Source organism: Cornus florida, unplaced genomic scaffold (assembly GCF_030987335.1).
Source record: "Cornus florida cultivar Cherokee Brave unplaced genomic scaffold, ASM3098733v1 CherokeeBrave_3.0.0_Hap2_Chr06, whole genome shotgun sequence".
NCBI classification, from domain to species: domain Eukaryota; kingdom Viridiplantae; phylum Streptophyta; class Magnoliopsida; order Cornales; family Cornaceae; genus Cornus; species Cornus florida.
Genome location: NW_026775576.1, coordinates 45,402,553 through 45,409,926, shown reverse-complemented (window position 1 = coordinate 45,409,926; position 7,374 = coordinate 45,402,553). Strand labels below are relative to the sequence as shown.

At 37.9% G+C, this 7,374-nt stretch overlaps 1 pseudogene; it reads left to right on the top strand.

Moving 5' to 3' along the window:
* The first annotated feature begins 287 nt into the window (after positions 1-287).
* LOC132315276 (small nucleolar RNA R71) lies at positions 288-386 on the top strand (annotated as a pseudogene).
* The last annotated feature ends 6,988 nt before the right edge of the window (positions 387-7,374 follow it).

Sequence of the window (7,374 nt, the reverse complement as noted above, 5' to 3'; positions counted from 1 at the left end):
GGTTAATCAAAAATTGATTAAACCTTTGAGACAAAGACTTCATTTTGGCGGCTATTTCATTTGAATGGTCAACTTGATGTAAGCCAACACTCTTCCTACCTTGTGAATTTATACCATTATTGGATGATAGTGTTCTATGCAAAGAATTTTCACTCATGCTCTCATATGGACGCCACACGTCATCCTCATGCCTATCAATGTATGAGCCACCCATAGAAGCATCAACCATACCCTTATATTTGTCCGATAAGCTCTCAAAGAAGTATTGAATTAATTGTTATTTGGGCATGTCATGATGTGGACACTTCCTAAGCAATTCATTGAAGCGTTCCCATGCCTCATGAAACGTTTCTCCACCCCTATGTGAAAATTCTCGAATTGAGGTCCTCATGGCATTGGTCTTTGAAGCCGGATAGTACTTCTTCAAGAACTCTTGTTGTATTTCTGCCCAAGAAGTGATTGAAAAAGGCCTAAGATTGTTAAGCCAATACTTTGCCTTGTCTTTTAAGGTGAATGGAAAAGGTTTGAGTCTTAAAACCTCTTCCGACATGTCCCTGTATTTTACAGTGGAACATACTTTAAGAAACTCATCCAAATGCTTGTAAGATTCCTCACTTAAAAGTCTATGATAGTTAGGAAGCATTTGAATGGTTTGTGGCTTAATTTCATAATGATGTGCTCTAAATGGAGGCAATTGGATGCATGTAGGTGCATTATACTCATTAGGCACATAATGGTCTCTTAAAGCAAGAGGTGGATTAGCTACTTGAGGTACAACATGAACACCTTGGTTTTGAATTCCTTGATTGTTGATGGGAGGTTGTGGAGCATACATTGGCCTTGGCATTCCATATAGAACTTGGCCTTGTTGTTGTGGTGGTTGGTGAATGAATGGCCTAGGCATGCCTAATGGTACTTGTATGTTCTCATTGTGCACATTGGGATGAAGGATACCTTGTGGGTCTATGTGACTAAGGTCCTCAACATGATTGTCATTATGGTCATCCATTGATAGATTGGCTCTATTTGAACTTCCTCTTCCCCTAGGATTTCTAATGATAGATTCAACATGCAAATCAAGAGGGACAAGAGTTGGTCTCAATGAACAACGTCCATGCATGCACAATGCAAAACACAACAAACACAAAGAATGACAAACACTATGCCTTCACAACAATGCAATTAGACTTCTTCCACAAACACTTAATTCATACTCCCATGCTTTAACAACAATGATGCAAGATAATTAAAAATAAGCCTTTACGCGGGCCGATGATTTAACTAAGGGATTGAGTAAAGAAAGTCTCACAAAGGTCCTTTAACACTTCAACTCCAAATTTAAAGCTTAACTTAGCAAATTTTTAGAATTTTTAGCTTTTTGCTTTCTTTGTTTGCTTAAATGCTTGATGGCTCCTTTGCTTGCTTCCTCTCCAACAATGCACCTAGTCAAGTAATCAACACAATAAGTAACCAACAAGAAAAATAGAAGTAAGGTAAAGACACGATCAAAATAGTACTAATCCTAATCAATTCCACAAATCCGACGTTGCCAAATCTAATCAATCAATCCCCGGCAACGGTGTCAAAAACTTAGTGTGGCCGTCGTCATACCATGAGCTTAAGAGCGTGAATTTTAAAGCTAGGGCCAAGACTTTTTCATTTATAGAAGCCACTACTACCTTTCACTAAAAATATAGCTAGGGCAAGTAGGGATCGTCCCAAGGGATTATAAGGATGTGGAATTGTTATTAGGGCTAGTAGGTCGAGTGATCAAACAATTGGTTGGTTGGTTGGTTAAAGAACAACTAAATTAAATTGAGTGATAGCAAAAGAATGCAATTAAGAGTAAATAAGAGAGGGAGATCTTGGGGTTTAGAGATCACCACCAAGCAATGCATTTCTATATCATTGACAAGTGATTAATGAGGGCAAATGGTGTGTTACAATATTGGTGTGTGTGTGTTTGGTTGATTCAACAAGCAAGGATGAGTAATTAAGCATGTATTATCTAAACATCATGTGAAAGGCACAATATATCTAAGCAATGAAGCATATATTGTCTAAATAACATGTGAACGGCACAATAAATCAAAACAAGTCATTAATCCTTTCATTAAGCTCACAATCCAAATACAACACAAGGATAGAGACATATACTACTTGTATTCAAAAGTTTGGATCATCAAACAACAAGCATAGATTGTCCTCCTATTTAACACTACACTACAACTATACTACATCTACACTACTAACATGAAAATAAACTAGGGGAGAGGCACAATCCATTAAGAAATAAGTATGAACCATCAAGAGAATCACAAAAGCATTCCTTTAAACACTATGTTTCGACAATCTCCAAATCTATAGCATCAATGCACATAGACATGCATCAATAACACAAAATCTAGAGACAAGCACATGAACATCTATTCTAGCATACATAGACATATGGATAAAATGAAATGATCAATTGGAAGCATTAAACCATATAAATCATTGAATAAACAAGATCTATGTATATTAAAGTGTCAAAACATCAATTACAACATTAATCCCTCAATAATACACAAGATTAAGATATAGAAAGCATGCTTGGGGCTAACTCTAGCTCCAAAAGGATGTCTAGCCACTCATAGTGATGTTGCTCCAACCCTCAAGAGCTAATTCCATGGTTGAAATCTGCTCCTTGTTTGATGAAAAACTCCAATGGTGTCTCTATCCTCCTCCTCTAAGCTTGCTCTCTAAGAGATGATATCAAAAATAATGTTGGCTCCCTTTGTAAAAAATAATCCTTATCCTTATATAGGTAGGTCAAAATGACACCCAAAATGAGCTGGGGTCGTGCACACAATATTCTTTAATGATTAGATAAAGGACAACTTTCAATGAGATGGAATTTTAACTTTTTCGCACTCGAGGAAGTTCGATCGATCGAACCTTAGACTTGGATCGATTGAACTGGCTGAGATCTATCGAAATTAGGCTAGATCGATCCAACTGGTTGAGCTTTTTGGGAAAAGACAAATCCAAGATATTTTGGAGAGATATTTATGGGAAAAGGATAAAAGTGGTTAGTGGGTGGTACAGCTGTGGATATGATCAATCATTTGAATAAGGACAAAAGTGTTCGATCGATCGAAGGGTGGTGTTGGATCGATCGAACTTTTTGGACTTTATGCCTTTGGGTCAAGGCTTGGATCTATCTTGAAGTGCTGAGATCGATCATTGTTCGATCGATCAAACCTTGAACTTGGATCGATCGAACTTTGCTGTTTGTCACCTTTGGCTTCATTTGCTTCCTTCTTTCTCCACTTTGCTCATTTCTTTGTTTAATCCCAGAATTGCTTCAATTAAGCTCTTATTTGACTGAGTTAGCTTATTTTCGGGATAAGTGCCTGAAAATGGAAACAATATGAAATCAATCTAAAACGGTAAAGTAAGATAGATAAAGGTACTAGAATGCCTAAGCTTAAGGGGTTTAAATAGGCACTTTTCAGCGCTCATCAAAGGCCACCATTGAATGTCCAATGAAGAGAGTGAACCGGTGCAACCTCAAATTGTCACCCATCCTGTTTCACATCCCATTCCTCCTTCATTGCATATACATGATCTTGTGAATGAGAAAGTCTTGAAAAATGTGCTTAAAAAAGAAGTTTTGAAAAATGATGTTGAAAAATTTTTGCTGAAAAATGATTTGAAACAAAGTGATTTGAAAATTTCTTGTGTTGAAGAGAGTTCAAAAGAAAATTCTGAAAAAGTGTTTGAAAAAGTTCCATTTCCGGATGCCTTAAAAGGGTCCATTTCGAAGTAAAAGCAAAAGGCAAAAACCAATGAAATTATGGAAATGTTTAGACAAGTAAAAGTTAATCTTCCACTTTTGGATGCAATCAAGCAAATTCCGACTTATGCCAAATTCTTGAAAGACTTGTGCACCCAAAAGCGGAAGAACAAGAGCCAAACACCAAGAAAAATGGTTTTGACCGAGAAAGTAAGCTCAATTTCGCAAAATAACACTCTTCCAAAGTTTAAGGACCCCAGTTCACCCACTACATCATGCATCATTGGTGAACACATCATTAATCGGGCACTTCTTGACTTAGGAGCAAGTGTTAACCTTCTTCCATACTCGGTTTATGTCAAATAGGGCCTAGGTGAATTAAAACCGACGTCAGTAGTTTAGCAACTTGCCGACCCATCTTGATCAAGAAGCCTAGGGGTGTCATTGAGGATGTTTTAATTAAAATTGATAAATTCTTCTTCTCGGTTGATTTCGTTGTCATATACACGGAACCGGCCCGCAATCCTAAAAGCCAAATTTCCGTTATCCTTGGCCGTCCTTTCTTGGCAACCGCTAATGCCAACATCAATTGTAGGACAGGGATAATGAAGATCTCATTTTGGCCATATGAAGGTGAAGTTGAATATCTTTAATCCCACACCCAATTCATTTGACAAATATGAAAGAGAGGATAATGTTGTAGATAAATGTCACGATCTTCAATGTCAAGGAAGTGAGCTTTTGTGTAAGACCAAAACTTCAAAGGGATCATCTTCAACCTTGCATTCTCAAAGTGTTGTTTTAAATTCTTGCTTTGAAAGGGCATGAAAGCCCAAAGGTTCTGATTGCATACACAAAGGATCAAAAGTTTCTTTTGAGCTTAATCCAACAAGTTCTTCAAAGAACCATTTTTTGGGTGGAGTTCAAAGCATCTATCACCCCAACAAGGAGGGGATGCATTATAAGATCTTTGATTCGGGCTAAAAGAGTCCAATGTTTTGCTAGAGACGTTAAAGACTAGCAAAACATTTCGCAGGGTGTCAAAACCCTATTCTTCCCTCATTTCTATCTTAAATTTCATTTCTTGCGAAGTCTAGATACTTATTTTTGGTTCATATGCATTGCTAGGAACTATGATTAGGATTGCATGAATTTTTATGTTGTGATTGAGCATTTTGCATAAGGTCGATCGATCTCAAATGAGAGTTCAATTGATCGAACTTCTACCTGTATCCAACACTTAGAAAAAATTTTGACCTGCATCCAAATCACCTCGTTCGAACTAATTCTCAAATCGATCAAAAGACCTTAGATCAATCCAACTTTAAAGTTTGATCGATCTCGTTCTCCAACACTTAGAAAATTTTGAGCCTGCATCAACCTGCATATTTCAGCTCTCTGACTCATCGATTGAAAACATTTCAAGATCGATCTGAAGTTCTTCGATCGATCTAATATTCAAGTTCGATCGATCTCAAGTTCCAACACTTAGCCAATTTTTTGAGCCATAAACCTACATATTCTTACTCTCTGTCTGATCGATCGAACTCTTGTTCTAATAGATTTTAGTTCTTCGTTTCATTATTTTGACTTTATTTTGACTTTTCAAATTTCAAAATTTCAAAAATATTTTTATTTTTATTTTATTTTATTTTATTATCATTTCATTTCATTTTATTTTATTTTTCAAAAATTTTTCAAAAATACAAAAATATTTTAGTTTATTTAGTTTTTAATTATTATTGTGTATTCAATTGTTCAAAAAAAAAAAAAAAAAAAAAAAAAAAGAGAAAAGACAAAGTTCGTTCGATCTCAGTTGAGGTTCGATCGATCGAACTCTGTCGGGGATGTTTTTAAAATAGAAACCGAGAGTTGTGAGATTAATTACAAAGATCTATCCAACTCTATCAAACTCTAACCCCCTTCCCTCTTTCGTCATCGCCACTATGCACTCTCTATTTTTCTCATCTCTGGTGACACCTCCGGCAACATCAAGCTCACCCCGAATCTCTCTATCTCTTCATCGTATCTCGGATCTCATTCCCTCTTCATCTCCACTTCTCTCTTCGGTTGAGGTAAGATTCGAGGCTTCATTTAGGTTTTGAAGATTAGATTTTATACATAGATGCTTTACATGTTCAATCCATGCCAATTTTATGATAAATCTACCATTAATGAGCTTCGAAACACTGAGTTCATATATGTGTATATGCTTTGTATTTATTTGTGTATTTAGATTCGATTTTGGGAGTATGGGCCTTGTCTGGGTGATGGTAGTTGATTGGATTGTTATGTTGATGGGCCCACAACCTTGTTCGTGTGGCCCCCGTGCTTCCAAAGTCATAGATCTGTGACCTTTGAGTTTTCACCTTTGCACAGTTCGATTAATCGAACTTCAATCTCAGATAGATCTTAAGAGATCGATTGAACTCATAACTCAGATCGATCGAAGTTTTGAGATCGATCTCAAACCTTTTTGTGATCAATTGAACTTCACAGATCTCACACACACACTTCATTCATCATGCCTTATGTTCATGCTATCTCATATATGCCCAATGCCTGTGATATTCCACATTGGATGCATTTCATACTTACATTGTTTAGCATGTTTCATATCTTGTCACTTGCATAGATTCATGTCATATATGTTTTGTCTATCTTATTTGACATATATGTTTCTATTTTGTACTTTCAATTATTAATTCTGGTACTAACTCCCCTTACAAGCTTTTAAATTATTTTTCAGGCTATGACTAAGCGCAAGACTATTGCCAAGCGGAAACACGGGCCTCAAAGACCTATCAGACCACGGATAGAGGAGCCAGAGCCCTCTCATGCACAGGAGGAGCCAGTACAGCCTACTCCACCTCAGTCACCTTCTCATTAGGCCGAGGATGCTCATATTCCATCCACCTCTGCAGCTCAGCCTGCGTTAACACCATTACCATCTCCACCACATGCTGGAGTTGAGCATTCACCAGTACCATCCCCACCACGCCAGCCAGCTCAAGAGCGTGATAGGCCCACGCCTAGATATGCACACGTTAGTGTTTGACACAGACTTTTTATCTAGACCGGTGCTGACTCGATCAGCTTACCATGATATTATCCAGAGGGGCCTTATAGCTATTCTTGCCCCAATTACTGAGCCAGTCTACCCGCGGCTAGTACGGTTGTTCTTCCAGAACCTTCGACCATCTCCACGTACCACAGCAGAGCTGGTTACTACCATAGATGGCCATCAGATCACTATCACTGTGGACTCGCTAGTCCGCTCTTGCCATTGTCCACACAGAAGCCCTCTGAAGCTACAAGAGCTATATCCGAGGCTATACAGGTCTTCTTATGCCGACATGGCAGTATTTCTTACAGGTCACCATGCCGATGGCGAGACTTTCGCCACCCGCACATTCCTTCCAGATGACCTATGGTTCTTCGATTCCGTTCTTTTTCAGAATATATATATTGTCGGGCACATGATCCAGTGGAGAGGAGACTATTTGACATCCTTCTACGCATTCTACACAGGCCACTGGGTATCTGTCCCCACGCTCATCTGGAGCATGATGAGGAAGCTATTTGACGATTACATC